Raw genomic sequence first — 23,714 nt, forward strand, 5'->3', positions numbered from 1 at the left:
GCAAAGCACCTCTCTGCAGGTGTGACTCTACACTTCCACTTCCCTATCTCTTGAATTCTCCATCCCACTCATCAGTCTGTGGTTTCCTGTACTGGTCCAATGCAAGCTTGATGAACAGCATCTCTTGGCAAAACTCAGCATGTTACCACCTTCAGGATTTAATATGGAATTCAGAAATTTCAGCTAACTTTATTTTTTTGTTTGTATCAGGATTGGACCGATCCACTGTAGAGTTCTCCACCTGTAATATAATTTATCTCTCTATGCTCAATGTTCTGGGGATTTGCAGTATTATTTTGGTTTCAGATTCAGTAATAGCTGTGACCTGCATTTCACAGTTTTAACATCTCTTTGATTTGTTTATCTCTTTATTAATCTGTTTAACCAGAGAGCACTGTAAATATTGGACCTACTTGAGAAACCTCAGCCTCATCCCATGAAAGATTTCCCTTTGTATTATCCATCCCCCTATCCCACATATAACTAATGTATTCTCATTTCCCCAGTTTTGATGAAAGGATCTTTGACCAGAGCTGAAATGTTATATCTGTTTCTCTTTCCAAACATGCTGCCTGACCTGTTGAACATTTTCAGCATTTTATTTCTGCTGCTTCTTCCGAATTTTGCAAGGATCCACCATCACAAAATCATACGTTGAAGTTAAGTTTGTGGAAAGGGTGTTCATGTCTCATAGCATTGGGTATCAGGTGTCAAGAGAGAACATAAAATCGTAGGAGGACCAATACAAAATAATTTGTGTTTTATGAGATCATTTATATTTGTTTCTTGCTTGATTAATTAGTATTGATGATATTGATAAACTGTCACATTCAGTCAAAAACTGTCCATTAGAAGTACTAATTAAGATCACAGAATGTTGTCTTAAATTAAAACACTTTTAAACATAATGTGGCATAAATTTTCATTTCAATAGGTGCCAGATACTGAAGGGATCATCAACAAGAAGATAGATATTTTAAGGCTTTAGGTTTTGTGGTGTATGGAGTACACACTTTCACTGTGTACAAAAGCTCAAGTATATCTGCTGGTAGACCTCTCTTTGCTGTTCTTTTCTTTCCCCTTCTGCACTATACACCATCTGCTGCAACTTGGAACCATTAATTGAGACCAATGTCACGTTGCCCTGAGTGCCCGAGCAATGTTGTGCATCAGATCATTATCAGCACAATTCATAGGTTTAACTCGCTCACCACCAAGCCAATAACAATATTGGCAATTGTTTATATCTTTTGCAAATTCAAGTCTCTCCATTAATTGTGTAATTGATGTGATTGGAGACCATTAAAAAGAAACTTCAAAACAAGTAATAAAATTAGCTTATTTAATATTTGTTCCTTCAGTAGTCCAGGTACAAGACTCAGTATTATTGTTTTTGCATCTTTGTCACTGAAGTGAGACAAAACGAGTTGGAACCTTTCCACACTTTGTCAGTTAATGATTGGCCAGCCGCAGCCAATAACTGATGGCAAGACAAACCTGCCAAGGTTGTTTCTCATTTATCCCTAACAACACATATGCATAGAAGTAATTAAACAGACACAGAATATATGAAAATGAGATCAATAAAAACATGAGTTTAGCCTCTTGGCATTAGAAGTAAAATGTTTGTCAGTCAGTGGCTGAGCTGGTGGCAATGAATCAAGTGAGATCCCAAATTTCAATAAAAGCAGCAGAGTGCAGACTGTCTTTGTTAATTTGTGACAATCTCCTTCTCTCTCCTCCCCCCTTACCCCCCTCTTCGCACATACAATGCAACCTGCATTACCTATATTACTTTTAACAATCTGGGGCAGTTGTTTTGGTCTTATTTGCATTGTGGTTAACACGCTACTTGCTCATGTGATTAACACACTAAGATCGGTACATTAACTTGCTATTGAGTTAGTATGGTGGGCAAATGGGCAGAAACAATTCTAACAGTACTATTTGTAGCACACATTATCTCAACTTCTGTCTTAAAATAGATGGTACAAGGTACTTTGGAGGTTAAAGATAGCTTGACTGCAAAGACAATGTGGGTTATTTTAGGGAGGGACAGCAAAAGATGAAAGTGTATTTCTTTCACACTTTTCATTACCCCAGGAATCTGAAAGCTCTTGACTACAAAAGAGATACTTTTGACAAAGTATACACGTAAAGTAGGAAATAGTACAGCTGCACACAGTAAGCTATCACAATCAGCATTTAAATCAATGGTTCAATCATTTACTTTAGATTTTGGCTGAAGAATAATTGTTCAGTTTGAGGCAAGAGAGAACTTCCCTTCTCTTAGTTAAGTGGACTATGGAGTATTTTATATTCACCCAATGGTTTCAATATCTCAACGAAAATAGTGCTGCACTATTTGGCCCACCTTTCGCCCACCGAGTCTGCACCAACCAGCGATCACCCCATACACTAAGCACTATCCTACATATTAAGGACTATTTACAGAAGCCCATTAGCCTACAAACCTGTACATCTTTGGAATGTGGGAGGAAACTGGGGCACCCGGAGAAAACCAATGCGGACTCAGGGAGAATGTACAAACTCCGTACAGACAGCACTATCAGGATCGAACCTGGGTCTCTGGGGATGTAGACAGTAACTCTACTGCTGCGCCACTATGCCACCCCAAACAACAAAAGCAATTCTGAACAAAGAACTTTGACCTGCAACATTAATGGTTTCTCTTTACACAGATGCTGCCTGACTTTAGTGCATGTGGAAAACAAAACAGGCCAATAAGCTCAATTTGCTTAACACCTATATTTGATGATATCCTTCAGTGCCATACCATTAAACAACTTGATGTTTTAAATTTTGATCCTTGACAAAAAAAATTCCAGAGCCTCACCCCTTCAAAAGTCCATCATTTCTATAATCCACTGGAATTTCTGCACTTGACTAATTTTCTCCTCTTGAGAATTATGTTTAATTACCCCATGGCTATGCCTTTATATGTTAAGTTTTGCAGTACCTTCCCTAAAACTATCCTTTTATTTCTTTGCTTCAACATCCAGATAATTATCATGTGATTGTGTTATGACATTTAAAATAATTAAAAACGCTATGCCAGTTTAAGTCATTATTGTTAGTAGATTTATACTTGGCATCATTATAAGCCATCTAATATCATTTTAGCTGTCCACATTTTAACAATTCTATTTTATGGACTACATCACATTTGCCACACACCACTGGAGTTGTGCAAGTCTTGTTCACATTATGTAGAAAGCACAAGATGGGCCACAGAAGTTGGTGAATTGCTGTTTTTCCATCATGCAAAGCTGGAGCAGCACTTCTTGGGCAGTAAACTTTGGATTTCTGCTTATAACCTCTCATCAGCCTTCACCTGAAGTTGCCAATGCAGTTGGATAGGCATGGTGTGTGATATTAGACTTCCATTTATTTTGATAGTAAAATATAGATTTGCCTTGCACAAAAGCAGTTGTAGTTTCTGGAAGTCAATCAACTCTGACCCAAGAGATTCTCAGGGCCATGTCCTTACCCCAACCATTATCAGCTGCTTCATCAATGACATTCCTACCAGAATAAGGTCACACATGGGGATGTTGGCTGATGATTGTACCACAGTCAATTTCATTTGCAGTTTCTCCATAAAGTAAGTAGTCCCTGTTCAAATGAGTAAGTTGTGCAGCATTTAAGTCAATTTGGGTCACTGTGTCAAGGCCAACCATCTATATTAATCCACTTGACTACATTAGTTCCATATCCGTATTCCATAACCCTGATCATTCAAGTACTGTCCAGATGCCTCTTAAATATTGTTACTATTCCTGCATTCACCATTTTCTCTGGCACCTCATTGCTGATACCAACTATTTTGTGCAAAAAAATCTATCCCTCATATTGCCATTAAACCTCCTTTCTTTCACCTCAAATCTATGTGGAATTCTCTGCCACAGAAGGCAGTGGAGGCTAATTCACTGGAAGTTTTCAAGAGAGAGTTAGATTTATCTCTTAGGGCTAAAGGAATCAAGGGATATGGGGGAAAAAACAGGAACAGGGTACTGATTTTAGATGATCAGCCATGATCATATTGAATGACAGTCCTGGCTCAAAGGGCCGAATGACCTACTCCTGTGCCTATTTTTCTATGTTTCTCTGGTTATGGATGTTTGCTTATAAGCTCTCATCAGCTTTCTCCTGAAGTTACCCATGCAGTTGATCAGGCATGGTATGTGGATTTGACTTCAATTTATTTTTATTGTAAAATATATATATTTGAAGAATAGCCTTGCGCAAAGGAAAACAGTTGTAGTTTCTGAACTTCTGCCATGGGATGCAGACACTGGCTCTCTGCCTTTCTGTGCCTCTCAGTGCAGCAAAGGTTCGATAAAATTCAAGGATAAGTTGATGTGGCTAAAAATATTTGAGTCACAAAGTGCCAGATGATGACCATCTTCAATAAGAGAGTCCAAAAACCTTCCATTGATATTCCATGGCATTACAAGTTCTTCATCATCATCATCATCATCATGGGATGGCACAGTGGTAGAGCTGCTGCCTTGCAGCGCTGGAGACCTGGGTTCGATCCCGACTACGGTGCTGCCTGTATGGAGTTTGTACGTTCTCTCCATGACCACGTGGGTTTTCTTTGAGATCTTCGGTTTCCTCCCACTCTCCAAAGACGTACAGGTTTGTAGGTTAATTGGCTTTGTACAAGTGTAAATTGTCCCTTGTGTGTGTAGGATAGCTTTAATGTGCGGGGATCATTGGTCGGTGCGGACTCTGTGTATAGAACATTGATAAATATATGCAATTATTGTTTTAATTTTTCAAAATGTCTCTCATTTTTTATTGTTGACGGTAACAGCAAAATACAAAGAGCATTTTTACAGTGTACTGAATGTACCAATCATCAATACTTCATAAAATGCGTTCTGACTGTGAGCCAAATTATGTTTTTGTCTGCAATAAAGATTTATCAACATGTACTTTATCAAAGTACCCTCTTGTAAATGAGCTCCCAGGAAATATAAATTGATTTAAAAATTAATTCAAATGCAATTCTTAAAACTGTTTTAAAATGCTTTTGAGGGTTTTCTTTTTGAGAAAAAAAATCACTTTCTCTTTTCACAGATTAAAACCTTACACAGAACTATTGATAGGATTTTATGAAACACAGACTGCTTAGCTTAATATATCGAAGCATAGGTTACTATATGGTAAGACAGATTACTAAGCCATGGATGGACAAGGTATTGTGCCAAACTGTAGTTACATTGGAAGTAATTTTGCAAGGAATTGACTTTGACATCTTACGTCTTCATCCGGCACTGGCTCGAAGAGCCACATGGCCTCCTCCTGCACCTATTTTCTATGTTTCTATGCACAGCCCACACAAGGTGCGCTCCTGTAAGTCTGAAAGTCCAGAGTGATTCAGGTTTAGCTCCCAAGTCCACGAGGCCATAAAATACTGAAGAGCCCAAGCCAGTTCTCTATCCACACCTGTGTATTACACCAATACAATAAATACAGCCCAACTTCATGTGTAATGATTCCAACCAGCATGTAGATCCTACAGTTTGACCTCCAGTAATCCAATTGTGGGTGCAAGCACTCTGACAATGGAATCCCAACATACTTGTGTGAAGATATCAATAAGCTATGTCGGAAAGTTGTGTTGAAACTGAGCAAAACAAAATATGCAATTCATTGAAATTATTACTACAGATAAGGCAATATTGGAAAGCATTCTCTAATCAATTTTTTTGTACATTTCAAAGGTTCAAAAAAAGGTTCAAAGGTTCAAAAAAAGGTTCAAAGGTATTTTATTGTCACGTGAACCAAGGTACGGTAAAATTCGATTTACCATACAGTCATACTATAAAAAGCAACAAGACACACAACTAACTACATAAAAGTTAACATAAACATCCACCACAGCAGATTCCCCATATTCTTCACTGTGATGGAAGGCAATAAAGTCTAATCTTCTTTCCTCTTTATTCTTTGACCCAGGAGTTTTATGTGAAGGATGAATAATTCATTTATTTTGCTTTTATTTTTCATAGTTGAATAGACTTTTGTCAAACAAAAAGCAAGCAACTTATTCTCTCCAGTAAGATTATTTTTGTTTCTATGGTGCAAAGTCTTAGCTATTACATTCAGTAGTTTTAATGAAGATATATAATTTCGTTATATCACATCCACAAACAGAAATGACGATGCACTACCAGTAGTACACAAAAAAGATTCATAGTGTGGAAACAGGCCCTTTGGCGCAACTTGCCCACACCAGCAAACATATCACAGCTATACTAGTCCCACCTGCCTGCATTTGGTCCATATCCCTCCAAATCCCCCCATGTGCCTGTCCAACTGTTTCTTAAAAAGTGGGGCAGTCCCTGCCTCAATTACCTCCTCTGGCATACACCCACTACCCTTTGTGTGAACGAATATCCTTCCTGCAGCATCACCTGCTAGCCATCAGTTTCAATGCAAATATCGGCTTTTACTAAATGTCATCAATTTAAATACAGTTCGGCAAATAATTTTTAAACTGATTTTAAACATCGATGTTAAAGTTTAAAATACTAAATGTATACCTTTGTATTGCGGCAAAGTATTGTGCGATTCCTGATCTGACTTTTCTGTGCCCTGCTCCCAAATGGCATCTGAAAATACTGTGTAACAATGGGTACTCATTCTTTCCTTCCATTTGGCTCATGAATGGCATTATAACCATAGAAACATTGAAAATAGGTGCAGGAGGAGGCCATTTGGCCCTTCGAGCCAGCACCGCCATTCATATAAACATAGAAACATAGAAAATAGGTGCAGGAGTAGGCCATTCGGCCCTTCGAGTCTGCACCGTCATTCAATATGATCATGCCTTCTCTCCATACCCCCTGATCCCTTTAGCCACAAGGGCCACATCTAACTCCCTCTTAAATATAGCCAATGAACTGGCCTCAACTACCTTCTGCGGCAGAGAATTCCACAGATTCACCACTCTCTGTGTGAAAAAATACTTTCTCATCTCGGTCCTAAAAGACTTCCCCCTTATCCTTAAACTGTGACCCCTTGTTCTGGACTTCCCCAACATCGGGAACAATCTTCCTGCATCTAGCCTGTCCAACCCCTTAAGAATTTTGTACGTTTCTATAAGATCCCCCCTAAATCTTCTAAATTCCAGCGAGTACAAGCCGAGTCTATCCAGTCTTTCTTCATATGAAAGTCCTGCCATCCCAGGAATCAATCTGGTGAATCTTCTCTGTTCTCCCTCTATGGCAAAAATGTCTTTCCTCAGATTAGGAGACCAAAACTGTACGCAATACTCCAGGTGTGGTCTCACCAATGCCCTGTACAACGGCAGAACCTCCCTGCTCCTATACTCAAATCCCCTCGCTATGAATGTCAACATACCATTCGCTTTCTTCACTGCCTGCTAGACCTGCATGCCTATTTTCAATGACTGGTGTACCACGACACCCAGTTCTCGTTGCATCTCCCCTTCTCCTAATTGGCCACCATTCAGGTAATAATCTGCTTTCCTGTTCTTGCCACCAAAGTGGATAACCTCACATTTATCCACACTATACTGCATCTGCCATGCATTTGCCCACTCACCTAACCTATCCAAGTCATGTTGCAGCCTCCTAGCATCCTCCTCACAGCTAACACTGCCCCCCGGCTTCGTGTCATCCGCAAACTTGGAGATGTTGCATTCAATTCCCTCGTCCAAATCATTAATATATATTGTAAATAGCTGGGGTCCCAGCACTGAGCCTTGCGGTACCCCACTAGTCACTGCCTGCCATTCTCAAAAGGACCCGTTTATTCCTACTCTTTGCTTCCTGTCTGCCAGCCAGTTCTCTATCCACATCAATACTAAACCCACAATACCGTGTGCTTTAAGTTTGCATACTAGTCTCTTATGTGGGACCTTGTCGAAAGCCTTCTGGAAGTCCAGATATAACACATCCACTGGTTCTCCCTTATCCACTCTACTAATTACATCCACCATTGTAATCATGGCTGAACGTCCCCAATCAATACCCATGCCTGCCTTCTCCCCATAGTCCTTGATTCCACTAGCCCCTAGAGCTCTATCTAACTCTCTGTTAAATCCATCCAGTGATTTGGCTTCCACTGCCCTTTGTGGCAGAGAATTCCACAAATTCACAACTCTCTGGGTGAAAAAGTTCCTTCTCACCTCAGTTTTAAATGGCCTCCCCTTTATTCTAAGACTGTGGCCCCTGGTTCTGGACTCGCCCAACATTGGGAACATTTTTCCTGCATCTAGCTGTCCAGTCCTTTTATAATTTTATATGTTTCTATAAGTTCCCCTCTCATCCTTCTAAACTCCAGTGAATACAAGCCTAGTCTTTTCAATCTTTCCTCATATGTCAGTCCTGCCATCCCAGGGATCAATCTCGTGACCCTACGCTGCACTGCCTCAATTACAAGGATATCCTTCCTCAAATTAGGAGACCAAAACTGTACACAATACTCCTATACAACTGCAAAAGAACCTCTTTACTCCTATACTGAAATCCTCTTGTTATGAAGGCCAACATTCCATTAGCTTTCTTCACTGCCTGCTGTACCTGCACTCCAACGTTCAGTGACTGGTGTACAAGGACACCCAGGTCTCGCTGCACCTCCCCCTTACCTAACCTAACTCCATTGAGATAATAATCTGCCTGCTTGTTTCTGCCGCCAAATGACTTAGACGAAGGGATTAAAAGTACCATTAGCAAATTTGCAGATGATACTAAGCTGGGGGGTAGTGTGAATTGTGAGGAAGATGCAATAAGGCTGCAGGGTGACTTGGACAGGTTGTGTGAGTGGGCGGATACATGGCAGATGCAGTTTAATGTTTAATGTAGATAAGTGTGAGGTTATTCACTTTGGAAGTAAGAATAGAAAGGCAGATTATTATCTGAATGGTGTCAAGTTAGGAGGAGGGAGAGTTCAACGAGATCTGGGTGTCCTAGTGCATCAGTCAATGAAAGGAAGCATGCAGGTACAGCAGGCAGTGAAGAAAGCCAATGGAATGTTGGCCTTCGTAACAAGAGGAGTTGAGTATAGGAGCAAAGAGGTCCTTCTACAGTTGTACTGGGCCCTGGTGAGACCGCACCTGGAGTACTGTGTGCAGTTTTGGTCTCCAAATTTGAGGAAGGATATTCTTGCTATGGAGGGCGTGCAGCGTAGGTTCACTAGGTTAATTCCCGGAATGGCGGGACTGTCGTATGTTGAAAGGCTGGAGCGATTGGGCTTGTATACACTGGAATTTAGAAGGATGAGGGGGGATCTTATTGAAACATATAAGATAATTAGGGGATTGGACACATTAGAGGCAGGAAACATGTTCCCAATGTTGGGGGAGTCCAGAACAAGGGGCCACAGTTTAAGAATAAGGGGTAGGCCATTTAGAACGGAGATGAGGAAGAACTTTTTCAGTCAGAGAGTGGTGAAGGTGTGGAATTCTCAGCCTCAGAAGGCAGTGGAGGCCAGTTCGTTGGATGCTTTCAAGAGAGAGCTGGATAGAGCTCTTAAGGATAGCGGAGTGAGGGGGTATGGGGAGAAGGCAGGAACGGGGTACTGATTGAGAGTGATCAGCCATGATCGCATTGAATGGCGGTGCTGGCTCGAAGGGCAGAATGGCCTACTCCTGCACCTATTGTCTATTGTCTATTTATCTATATTATACTGCATCTGCCACGCATCTGCCCACTCACTCAACCTGTCCCGGTCACCCTGCAACCTCCTAACATCCTCGTCACAGTTTACACTGCCACCCAGCTTTGTGTCATCCGCAAACTTGCTAGTGTTGCTTCTAATTCCCTCTTCCAAATCATTAATATATATGGTAAACAGTTGTGGCCCCAACACCGAGCCTTGCGGCACTCCAGTCGCCAGTGCCTGCCATTCTGAAAAGGACCCGTTTACTCCTACTCTTTGCTTCCTGTCTGCCAACCAATTTTCTATCCATGTCAACACCCTACCCCCATTACCATGTGCTCTAATTTTGGTCACCAATCTCCCGTGCGGGACCTTATCAAAGGCTTTCTGGAAGTCTAGATACACTACATCCACTGGCTCCTCTTCATCCATTTTACTTGTCACGTCCTCAAAAAATTCCAGAAGATTAGTCAAGCATGATTTCCCTTTCATAAATCCATGCTGACTTGGACTTATCCTTTTACTGGTATCCAAATGCACCATTATTACCTCTTTAATAATTGACTCCAGCATCTTTCCCACCACCGAAGTCAGGCTAACTGGTCTGTAATTCCCCATTTTCTCTCTCTCGCTCCTTTCTTGAAAAGTGGGATAACATTAGCCATCCTCCAATCCACAGGAACTGATCCTGAATCTATTGAACATTGGAAAATGATCACCAATGCATCCACTATTTCTAGAGCCACCTCCCTGAGGACCCTGGGATGCAGACCATCAGGCCCAGGAGATTTATCATCCTTCAGTCCCATTAGTCTACCCAATACTATTTCTCGCCTAATGAAAATTTCTTTCAGTTCCTCTATCCCCCTAGATCCTCTGTCCTCCAGTACATCTGGGAGATTGTTTATCTTCCTTAGTGAAGACAGATCCGAAGTACCTGTTCAACTCTTCTGCCATTTTCTAAAGAAGCTTTTCCTGTCCTTTATATTCTTGGCCAGCTTCCCCTCATACTTCATCTTTTCAGCCAGTATTGCCCGTTTTGTTACCTTCTGTTGTCCTATGAAAGTTTCCCAATCCTCTGGCTTCCGGCTACACTTTGCTGTGTTATACATCTTTTCTTTTCGTTTTATTCCATCCCTAAATTTCCTTGTCAGCCACAGTTGCCTCCTACTCCTCTTAGAATCTTTCTTCCTTTTTGGAATGAAATTATCCTGCGTCTTCCGGATTATGCTCAGAAATTCCTGCCATTGCAGTTCCACCGTCAATCCTGCTAGGATCACTTTCCAGTCTACCTTGGCCAGCTCCTCTTTCATGCCTTCATAGTCCCCTTTGTTCAACTGCAACAGACACTCCCGATTTAACCTTCTCCTTCTCAAATTGCAGATTAAAACTAATCATATTATGATCACTACCTCCAAGCGGTTCCTTTACCTCGAGTTCTCTTATCAAATCTGGTTCATTGGACAACACTAAATCCAGAATTGCCTTTTCTCTGGTAGGCTCCATTACAAGCTGCTCTAAGAATCCATCTCAGAGGCACTCTACAAACTCTCTTTCTTGGGGTCCAGAATCAATCTGATTTTCCCAGTCTACCTGCATATTGAAATCGCCTATCACCACAGTGGCAGTAACTTTCTTACATGCCAGTTTTAACTCCTGCTGTATCTTACACCCTACATCCGGGCTACCATTTGGGGGTCTGTAGATAACACCAATTAGTGTCTTCTTGCCTTTACAATTCCTCCCGTGTAGCAGTGGCAAACCTGCCCGCCAGAATACTGGTCCCCCACCTGTTAAGGTGCAATCTGTCCCTTTTGTACAATTCCCCCTTACCCCAAAACAAATTCGAGTGATCTAAGAATCTAAATCCCTGCCCCCTGCACCATTTCCTCAGCCACACATTCAGGTCCTGTATCTCCCTGTTCCTGCTCTCGCCAGCACGAGGAACGAAGCAAACTGGAGATAACCACCCTGGAGGTCCTGCTTTACAGCATTTTTCCGAGCTCTCTAAAGTCACGCTGCAGAATATTCATCCCCTTCTTTCCGACATCGTTTGTGCCAACATCTACTACCACTTCCAGCCGTTCACATTTGCCCATGAGGATTTCCTATATTCTGTCCGTGACATCCTGGATCCTGGCACCAGGGAGGCAGCACACCATCCTCGAATCCCGTCTGTTGCCGCAGAAACCCCTGTCCCTACCTCTCACAATGGAGTCTCCTACTACCACGGCATTGCCTGACGTCGGGCTCTTTGGTTTTGGCTCAACAGCACTTTTTGCTTCGCAAGCCAGTCTGCCGCTCAGTGTGGCAACGTCTTCTTCCCCGACAGCTTCCAAGTGGGTGAACCTGTTCTCAAGAGGCACAACACCCGGGGATCTTACCATTCCATGTTTCATTCCCTTTCTCACCGTCACCCACCTTCTCTCTTCCAGTACCTTCGGTGTAAGAATCTCACTGTAGGACTTGTCGAGGATCTTTTTGATAGTTTTGTTGACCTTGCTTGGGAAAGGTACACAATGTATATTTCATTCGAATCAATGTCAAATACCTCTGCAGCCAAATGTGTTTTATCACAAGGCTCTAGCTCAAGCTGTAACATGCCTGAACAAATGGTTTCCAATTTATTCTTTCACAAATGCAGCATTTAATCCAGCGTAATTACGTAGTGAAGTTTTGGTGGACAGGGTTTAGATGGCTCCCAGGTAGTACTCAGTCCCTGCATCCTCCCATTTCACAATCAATGTAAAATACCCACGATAAAGTGACGAGGTGATGCTTTTTGCAACAAATTGCTCATTTGCAACAGTCTGCAAAAACATTATAGAGAACATCACTATTATAAACATATCTTAAATTTAAAATACTCCTCAGCAAAAATTAAGCATTATTTTTGTTGTTGCAATGATCTAGTACGGAGGCTCCAAGAACATCAGACAATTACTAATTTTGGTCAATTACTATTGATCGTTCATTACTAGAATCAGAATCTAGTTCATTCTGTTGTGGTGTAAATTGAAACTGCTGATAAAACAAATCTTGGCTCAAAAATGTATTTCACTCTGGTGATAAAGGTGTAGGGATGCTGTAAATGCAGAGGTACATGGTTTACGGTGTTCTTTTTCTTCTTGCTTCCTCCATTTTCACTTTCTCATGCGAGCAAGCACTGCTTTTTGTGCGGGTAAGCCAAATTGGATGATCCAATTCTTCTTGTTCACAATGTTTGTACATACTAATTGTATACAGAGATTCTGGTTACCATGTGATCTACCAGGTGTGCTCAAGAACCAAAATAATAGCACTTTAAGTAAATGAGATCAGTCCACTTTCGATCCTCCTATGTATGCCACACGGCTCTTATTTTTTTAAAAAAGAGTCATTAATTATGCCAGCAAATTATACATCCAAATTGTATATTTGTAGCAAAGGTGTATTTCACATATCTGTGCGATGACTGCCTTGGAAAACATAAAAGCTGCAAGTATATGGTTTAGAGGAGATCCTAAACACAGTTTACAATGGATTTGCTGTTTCTGAAGAATCTCTGGAAATGGGCTCTTTACAGATGATGGATATGCCTTTGCTTCTTGCCAGAGGTTCCCAACCCAATCAATGCCAATAATGATTCCTTCAATGGAAGATACCCTCCTTTAATTTAAGCACCCTTTGTGGAGTTTGCAAGGTGTTTGAGCAATTCCAAAGCTACCCAGTTAGGTACCAAAATGCCTTGCATGTCCTTTAAAAAATATACAAATGCAACAAAATACCATCATGTGCTCAGAACTGCCAACTATGCGAGTTTGAGTCAAGTCGTCAGCCGTATCCAAAAGCTCCAATTTCTAGCAGAATGCAAGGAAATGCCCATGGCATGACCAGTGGCACATCAGCTATGTGACTGACACCATTAAAACATCAGGTATACCCAAGCCAATTTATAAATGGGTGCAATTTCATCTGGTAATGATGATGAGCCTGATCCAACCTGGGTTAAACTGGTTTTCTGCACCAGAAACAGCCATAACTGGTTTCCAAGCTACATTTTCTTTACACAAAACCTTCTTTTGCAAAACATGACATCCTTCTCATTATAATGGAAAAATGCCTCTTAATCATAACATGAATATCTCAGTATGACAAAAGAGACACTTCACCTCCGATACAAAATATGGTCATGATTTCAATCACCAGACGTATGAAACACAACATTCCTCAACATTGTAGTGGCACTGATGGAAGCCCATGAGTGTTTATGTGCCAGTGACACTCCTGAACAAATATTGTTTAGTTTAGAGATACAGCGCAGAAACAGGCCCTTCGGCCAACCGTCCACACCGATCAGAGATCCTCATACACTAACACCATCCTACACACACTAGGGACAATTTACATTAACACCAAGCCAATTAATCTACATAGCTGTATGTCTTTGGAATGTGGGAGGAAACCAAGATCTCAGAGAAAACCCACGTGGTCACAGGGAAAACATACAAACTTCATACAGACGGCATCCCTAGTCATGATCCAACCCGGGTCTCCGGCGCTGCAAGGCAGCAACTCTATCGCTGTGCCACCGTGCTGCCCCACTGGCAATGTATTGTTATCCATTAGTTTCATACATGTATTTTAGTTTTGACATGCTTGCATTCGCAGTTTCGGTGAAATATCTTTATCCTCTTTGCTTAATAAAGCCTAATGTTTTCCCTTTGATATGCACCTAATACATTCAAACAGATTTAATCCAGTTGTTTTCTTTCATAGAAAGAAATTCCATTCCAAACAACTACTGTATAGCCACTTGAGATATGGATCGTTAACTTGTTTTTACAATATGGAAAGCGTGTTAATAAATTCAATGATTTTTTCCCCAGTTTTGTTAAAATAAGCCACAAAAAACACACAAATTTAGAAATAATATATTCTTGGAGTTGCACACAATGAAGATCTAGATCAAAATGAATCTGGGAATAATGGTAGAAGGAATCTTTAAGCTAAAGGCATTATACACCCTTCCTTGATTCACTTGTGCATTGTATCATTTAGAGCATTGATGAAAGCATCATGGAGAAAGAGCCAGTAGACTAATTATGGGCCCTTATTATTATAGATCGCATGAAGGAACAGAAATGCCATCCATGAGTCACAAGGGAAAATCTAGTCTAAACAAAATCCACTGAATGTCTGGTAAACAGTAAAATGAGAGGCCAACATGGTGTCCACAATTCACTGCATGTGGATTAATGCACGGAGGCTGATGTTAAAGTAAGCAACAGGGATCACTGTCGATGATGTCATGCTGTTATATATATATATAACTATGACCAGCCAGAGTTTTAACATCACTATATATGGATACAAGTGCCAGTCATTTCACATTATTCACATTTAGTGGAATTATCTCATGCAAGGAGTATAGTTAATTTGAATGGCCATTTTTCTGCTATGGTAAAGCGGGAGACAATAATAGTTTTGGGCTATTACAAAATTATTAAAAACAGCAGCTGAGAGATATGACAAACACATTTGTAGCCTTTACAACTTGGGTACTTCAATCAGTTTAACCCCAATAATGGATCAAAACAAAGGAGAAAATCCATACAAATTAGGCCTTCACACAATTGGCAACGAGCTTGAAGGCAGGATATTCAAAATTAATTTAGTTTAGTTTATTGTCACATGTACTGAGTGAGGTACAGTGAAAAGTTTTTGTTGCATGTTAACCAGTCGGCTGAAGGACAATACATGTTTACAATCAACCCATTCAGTGTACAGATATATGATAAAGGGAATAATGTGAATAACATTTAGTGCAAGATGAAGCCAGTGAAGGCCGATCAAAAATAGTCCCAGGGTCTCCAATGAGGTAGATAGTAGTTCAGGACTGCTCACTAGTTGGGGTAAAATGGTTCAGTTACCTGATAACAGCTGGGATGAAACTGTGCCTGACTAGAGGTATGTGTTTTCGCACTTCTCTACCTTTTACCCGATGGGAGAGGGGAGAAGGGGGAGTGGCCAGGGTGCGACTTGTCCTTGATTATGCTGCTGGCTTTGCCGAGGAAGCACGAGGTGTAAATTGAGTCAATGGAAGGGAGGTTGGTATGTGTGATGATCTGGGCTGCGTCCACAACTCCCTACAATTTCTTGCGGTCTTGGATGGAGCTGTGCTGTGATGTGTTGTGCTGTAATGCACCCCAATAAGATGCTTTCACTACTGTAGAAGTAGGTGAGAGTTGTTCAGGACACGATGAACTTCCTAAGACTTCTAAGGAAGTAGAAGTGTTGGTGTGCTTTCTTGGCTGTTGCTTCGATATGGGTGGTCCAGGAGAGGTTGTTGGTGATATTTACTCCTAGGAATTTAAAGTTTTCCACCATCTCTACTTCGGCACCATCATTGCAAACTGGATATGTGTATAACTTTGCTGAAGTCGATCACTGTTTTCTGTCATGCTGACATTGAAAGGTTGTTGTCTCGACATTAGGACACAAGGTTCCTAATCACTTTCCTGTACTCTGTCTCATTATTATTTGATATCCGACCCACAATGGTGGTGTCATGTGTGAATTTCTAAATTAAATTAGATTGGTAAATGGCTGCACTGTCCTGGGTTTACGAGAAGAGGGCTGCAAATGCAACCTTGTGGAGCACCAGTGTTGAGGATTATCGTGGAAGGTGATTTGTCTCCTATCCACACTGATTGGAGTCTGTTGGTCAGGAGGTTGAGAATCCATAGAAACATAGAAAATGGGTGCAGGAGTTGGCCATTCAGCCCTTTGAGCCAGCACCGCCATTCAATATGATCATCCATAATCAGTACCCCATTCCGACTTTTCCCCCATATCACTCGGTTCCCTTAGCCCTAAGAGCTAAATCTAACTCTCTCTTGAACACATCCAGTGAATTGGCCTCCACTGCTTTCTGTGGCAGAGAATTCCACAGATTCATAACTCTCTAGGTGAAAAAAGGTTTTCCTCATCTCAGTCCTAAATGGCCTACCCCTTATTCTTAAACTGTGACCCCTAGTTCTGAATGTAGGGCCAGGGAGATGGCATTGTCCGTGGACCTGTTGTAGCGGTGGGTGAACTGCAGTGGGTCAAGGCTGCTACATAGACTTGATTTAATGCATTCCATAACTGGCCTCTCAAAACATTTCATGATGGTGGATGTTAAGTCCACTGGACGGTAGTTGTTTAGACATGAGATCTTGTTTTTTTGGCACCGGAATGATGGTTGTCTTTTTGAAGCAGGTGGGTAACTCAGAACAGAGCAGGGAGAGATTAAAGATGTCTGTGAATACTCCCGCTAGCTGGTCCGTGCAGCTACTCAGGACACAGTCAGTTGCTTTCCATGGGTTCACCCTCAGGAAGGCTGATCTAACCTCTGCAACAGTGACCCTGAATGGAGTAATCTTCAGAACGTTAGAGAAACTGTTAATCTGTGGTGACGACCCTTCAGAACCAAGCACACATGAACCTCACTGCAGCAGCTGCAGCATGCTGATGAAGCTTGCGCTTGAGAGACCAAGTCTAACACTTCACTGAGTAGTTCACTGAAGGAAACGAGAGGATGGCCTTGACATCAATATTGGCAGGATCAATCTCCTTCCACCAGTGTGCTTCTGCTGCACCACATTGCCCTCCAACATTAAATGGTTTGCAGTAAAACTATGGAATACACAGCACCATCTTGCAACTTCATGATCACGGTTAATTCAATTTTGTTCTCAACACCACTCCCCTACTCAATTCCCACTTCCTTTGATTTTATCCTTTATGCTACAAAAATGCTACAGGATAATTTCAGTCAACAAAGCAAAAAGGTTTTACTGTGGCAAATCTCTGAATTATGCCCTGATAAAAATTCTGAGGGGGTGGATCTAAAAAAAAATTGGTTTGAATCAAAGGCGAGGACTTATCATAGGTAAAATTCTTTGGTGCTAAAAGATTTATGGGGCTTCGTATGAATGGAAATTCCTGCCACTGCGTCTCAGTCCCGTTTGGAGTATGTTAATGTAGAAGTTGAGAACATGGGAAATGCAGTGGAAAATTATGATACCTTAACAAGTGGCCTTGGAAATGAAGGAAGATGAATCTCCTCTCTCCACAATAATGAAAGCAAAGAGGTGATCCAATAGAGATGTGCAAAAAGATGCAGGGTTTTGAAAAGATAAATATGGAACTGTTATTTCCATTGGTTATCCTGCATCCAATGAACCTTGGTTCTAGATTCAGGGAATGAAGTAATTATTCTTCCTGTGAACTTTGAACATATTCCAGAAATAAACATTTATAACCAATGCTTAAAATTGCTTACTAAAACCCATGCAAGAATAGTTTTCTACTACAAAAATAAATATGGCTACTTTCTATGTCATTCCATTCATGTTTGAAATAATTCTATTTGCATGTTGTGAAGTGATAACTAATTAATGACAGCTGGAATCATATGCACAAAAGCATCTGAACACATATTGTTTACACCAGGATCAAGCCTAGAGTTTCCATTTTATGAAGGTCCACTGCCGATGTTGCTGGTCAAATAACTTCTAGTCTTTCCCCTGTCCCCCCGAGGTAAAGCAAAAGAGAAGATAAAAATAAAAAGTGCAGAAAATAGTAATGCAGCTAAAAAGTGCAGATAAAAAAAATTAACATTAATAAGGTGGACTTGGAAGCACAGCTCATCATTTCAAAGTTTCTAAGTGTTTTCATGATTTTTTGTGGGAACTTTGTATTTTCTCCTTAAAACATGCTTGAACAGTTTAATACAAGTTTTAATAATTTCCTGTAATTAAAAATGAGCAACATGAGATCTCTTTCTTTGGGATTTTGAATATTTTGGAATATATTTTCAAACATCAATTTTTTTTTCTTTTATAAAAAACCCATCGTCTTTCCTACTCTATTTCTGTGTATGTTGAAACTGATTTCATTCCTTTAAACACCTATTTTTCCTCTTGAGTTTTCAATTATTAAATATCAATGGAAAAATCTATTGGTTCCCCTGTACTCAAGTATCAAATGTCCTGTTTGCATGTTGAGTTCTTATCAGCTCATACATTCAGTCACTTTGTGTATCATTTTCCAAGCAGAAGATTGCTGGGCCAAGTTTAATTACCATAGCTTAACATCTAGTGGCAGTTATGACAAATTTTGGCTAATTATTTTGAGAAGTCTATGCAGCATTGTGTAAACATTGTACTTTAGTCTCGTATAACGTTATATGGCATGGAAACAGGCCCTGCAGCTCACCGAGTCCACACCGACCCATACACTTGTTCGATGTTATCTCACTTTCACATCCTACACACTAGCAGCAATTTACAGATGCCAATTAACCTACAAACCTGCACGTCTTTGGAACCTATACTCCAAGGCCACTTTATTTCAAACAATCTAGTCCCTCCAATCTCGGTCTTTGATGCAAAAGAAACATTCAAAATTATTTCAAGAAAGACCACTGGCATTATTCTGGCATCATCCCCGATATTTATTTCTCAACTTGCACCACTAAAAAACAGACCAAGTTGAATTGTACCGTTTTTATTGATGTTAGTTGAGAGATAAATATTGAGATGTAGTTGAGATGAGAGATCCAGTGGAGTGAAGTTGGGGAGCCTTAGCAACAAATGTCCGGACTGCCTTTGACAGAAGCAAAGCTAGGGGAGGGCAGAGCTTTGCCTCCTGTCAAAATCTGAGGGGCTTCTATTAAACTGTTCTTAAATGAATGATTTTTAGACGTGCAAATTAAAATTGCTGTAAATGAAAGTCTTAATTAAAGTAAAAGACATTTTAAATGATTAAAAGGTCAAGAAATAATTAAAATAATCATCTTTGTAATGATTTTGATCCTGTTTGGCTGTACGAGGGGAAAGACAACGTGGAATCCAACAATGGAGTAGAGTGGCAGGTGCACTGGTGTCTATGAACCAGCCCATCCCACGCTTACAGCAGTTCTATAGATATGCTTACCATGCACTGGCAATTATTTTTTGGAACTGCTGGCAGATGCTGCACAATTCTGTTCAATATACCACTACTGTTCAGTGCACTTGGCTTGTGCAAACAACTGCTATGCTTTCTGAATTACAAAGGAATTTAATTAGCTGAAAAATACATTGCAACACCCCAAGGTCAGAAAAAGGCATGATATAAATTTGTTATTTTATTTTCTAGATTTTGGTAGAGCTCTTTTTAACAGATTGAAGTGGGAACTGTTCACAGCAAACAGCTCAATCATCATGCATAACTATAAATGCACCACAGGAGGGTTCGATAAATAAAATAATTAACTTCCAGCACAGTGGCACAGCGGTAGACTTGCTGCCTTACAGTGCCAGAGATCAGGGTTTGACCCAGACTACGGGTGCTGTCTGTACGGAGCTTGTATGTTCTCCCCGTGTCCGCATGGGTTTTCTCCCACATTCCATAGATGTACAGGTTTGGTTAATTGGCTTCAGTAAAATTGTCCCTAATGTGTAGGATAGTGCTAGTGTGCAGGGATCGCTGGACGGTGTGGACTCACTGTGCCGAAGGACCTGTTTCCGTGCTGTATCTCTAAACTAAAATATACCAAAAAAGAATCATATTGAACCATGGAATAAAAGCTCTACTTCCCAAATAAAATGGCAATGGTCAAGTAGTAGAAAAAGATGACAAACAATTCAATAGAACTACAATGTAGAAATGCAAAGATGAAGAATAATACAAGAAATAACAATAAAAGTTAGAAATAATTGAAGACACAATGACAATTTTTTTTATTCAAGCACAATCATTGTAATAAGAAAAAATAAGGGCAATATTACTATTGCAAATAGTGACGGCAAACTAATTTTAGAATTAATTAGAGTCAAATGTTAAAAGAATTAAGGACCACAAAACAGCATGGGTAAGCAAAAACAGTGTATTAGAAAAAGCCATATTACTATATGTTAAACACCAAATACTGAATGGTGTTAAATCTTGAGCCTTTAAGCAAGTAGAATCTTTCAAAGTTCTCACAGACAATGTTTTGGATTTGAATACTGAAAATGAAACTCCACTTAATTCAGAAGACAAAGCAATAAAGATTTTAAAACAAAACACAGTAAATTATAAATATATGTCGGCAAGCTTTTGCTGTCCATAATTAAAGTGACTAAGGAATTTAGAGAAATTGCAGTTGAATAGCGGGAACATCGAACAAACCTTTTTGAAATGTCTGAATAATTGAAGTAGATGAAATAATCTACAGAAAAACTTACGTGTCTTTAATAAAAGGAGAGCATTACCTAAAGTTAAAACCTGCACATTAGGACTCTAATATTCATGATGTTACTTATTGACTTGAAGAACACAATATCGACTATTGTCAATGACAAAAACATGGTGGTTGATTAAGTGATGGCAAAGGTAGCACAAAAAAAAATCAATAAAATTTGTGCCTAGAAATTTATCCCCAGTTGTTAGTGTTAAACACATTGCATAGAAGCAGAAGCAAATTGCATTCTGCCTTTGAATAAATCTATTGATGTTTAGACGTTTATACGACATGATATCTTTCCCATTATTGATTGGGATTAATTGATGGGCATTGGTATGTAAATTAAGATGGTGATGCAGTGGCATGTTGATTTCAATGCTGCGGAATGAGGTAAAGTATCTGGATTTAAAAAAGTGGCTTCACAATGTAAATGTTACTCAAAAGGAACAGTAGAAAATCCAAAAGGGATTTCGGGTCCAAGCAGTTCATTAAAACAGTGTCAGCTACAAAACAAATCAAAATGAGCACCAGGGAGCCATCCGTCATAACTGACAAACTATTAAAAAAAAGCAAGATGTATTTTGTATAGCCTGCAATATAAAAGGGATATTTGATTGCGATTGATATGGTTGTGAAATAAACCAATAAATGTGAAAAACATTGACCATTTATAGCGAAACGTGTAAGAAGGGGTTACAAATTGAACTCCAAGCCACACCAGTCAGGAAACTAACTGTGGAACTCCTGCAAAACAAGATCCCACCTGAAGTAACAACTTTAAATTTAGAATTTAGTTTAGAGACACAGCATGGAACCAGGCCTTTCAGCCCCTGCCGATTAGTAATCACCCGGTACCTTAGTTCTATCCTACAAACTAGGGACAATTTACAGAAACCAATTAACTTACAAACCTACACATCTTTGGTATGTGAGGAAACTGGAACACCTAGTGAAAACCCACGCGGTGACAGGGAGACCGTACAAATGCCATACAGATAACGCCCGATGTCAGGATCGAACCCAGGTCCCTGGAGCTCTAAGGCAGCAACTCTAATGCTGTGCCACTGTGCAGTTTATTATATTATGTTTTGCACTAATGTCTTATTTTTTTGCATTCTTTCTTTTTAATATCTTGCAGAATTTTTGTTCAATTTTGCATAATTCATTTTTTTTATATGCCCATGATAATGCTGCAAACAAGATTTCAATTATGCCTGAATCTCATTGTAACATAGAAACTACGTGCCGGAGGAAGCCATTCAGCCCTTCGAGCCAGCACCACCATTTATTGTGATCATGGCTGATCGTCCACAATCGATAACCCGTGCCTGCCTTCTCACCATATCCCTTGACTCCACTAGCCCCTAGAGCTCTATCTAACTCTCTCTTAAATCCATCCAGTGATTTTACTTCCACTGCCCTCTGCGGCAGAGAATTCCAAAAAATTTACAACTCCCTCTGGGTGAAAATGTTCCTTCTCACCTCAGTTTAAATGGCCTCCCCTTTATTCTAAGACTGTGGCCCCTGGTTCTGGATTCACCCAACATTGGGAACGTTTTTCCTGCATCTAGCTTCTCCAGTCCTTTTATAATTTTATATGTTTCTATAAGATCCCCTCTCATCCTTCTAAACTCCAGTGAATACAAGCCTAGTCTTTTCAATCTTTCCTCATATGAGTCCTGCCATCCCAGGGATCAATCTCGCTGCACTGCCTCAATTACAAGGATGTTCTTCCTCAAATTAGGAGACCAAAACTGTACACAATACTCCAGATGTGGTCTTACCAGGGCCCTATACAACTGCAGAAGAACCTCTTTACTCCTATACTGAAATCCTCTCATTATGAAGGCCAACATGCCATTAGCTTTCTTCACTGCCTGCTATACCTGCATGCCAACTTTCAGTGACTGGTGTACAAGGACACCCAGGTCTCGCTGCACTTCCCCCTTACCTAACCTAACACCATTGAGATAATAATCTGCCTCCTTGTTTTTACCGCCAAAGTGGATAACCTCACATTTATCTATATTATACTGCATCTGCCACGCATCTGCCCACTCACTCAACCTGTCCAGGTCACCCTGCAACCTCCTAACTCCACTTCACAGTTCACACTGCCACCCAGCTTTGTGTCATCCGCAAACTTGCTAGTGTACATGTGACACTAACCTCAACTTGACCCAATTTTACCAGCCAGGCTTCAACTCAGCTGCTCCATCAACTCAGTACTCCCAACAAATTAAACAGATAAGGCACAATGACAACTCAATTTCAGCTCTACCCTGTAAAGTCTCATAGCTAGCACAACAATTTAATGGTGTGACCTGCACAAAGGAAGAGCAAATAATTGCTGAGCAGTTCTATCAAAGCTAGTCCCAGATACATCAATGTTTCTCTCTGGAACCAGCTGTCACAGCTTGTGCTACCTCAAATACAAAAAGATCTGATATGCCCAGGAAACTCCTCTCATCCTGCAGACCATGTGTGTCATGATTCCCATGCTGCTGCCCATTTACAGCTGGATAGGTAACAAACTGACGCTTCTTGTGGTTGTCCATCCCATTCCTCTGGATCTTTCAGCTGCAGAATTACAGTACAATCTGCAGATTAAATTCTAATTTTGCCATTGCCTTTCATTAAAAAGGCAAAACTTACATTGGTCTAATAATTTATATCCCACCTCAAATAATCTGATCAATATTTGTGAAGTCAAGCTCAGTTCCAAAAACAATCCTGGCAGAAGACAAAATTGTAGTAAAGTGTCATGGATCTTTACTTTACAAAACAGTACTGATGCTTTTGCAAATTTACATTGGAACAT

The 23,714-nt window shown here is 40.3% G+C and overlaps 1 protein-coding gene across 2 annotated transcripts in view; it reads right to left on the reverse strand.

The window, feature by feature from the left end:
- Positions 1–23,714, reverse strand: part of rai2 (retinoic acid induced 2) — a 52,708-nt gene that overhangs the window by 8,485 nt on the left and 20,509 nt on the right. The gene's annotated exons all lie outside the window — the stretch shown is intronic.

The sequence above is a fragment of the Rhinoraja longicauda genome, chromosome 12 (assembly GCF_053455715.1).
Source record: "Rhinoraja longicauda isolate Sanriku21f chromosome 12, sRhiLon1.1, whole genome shotgun sequence".
Taxonomy (NCBI): Eukaryota; Metazoa; Chordata; class Chondrichthyes; order Rajiformes; family Arhynchobatidae; genus Rhinoraja; species Rhinoraja longicauda.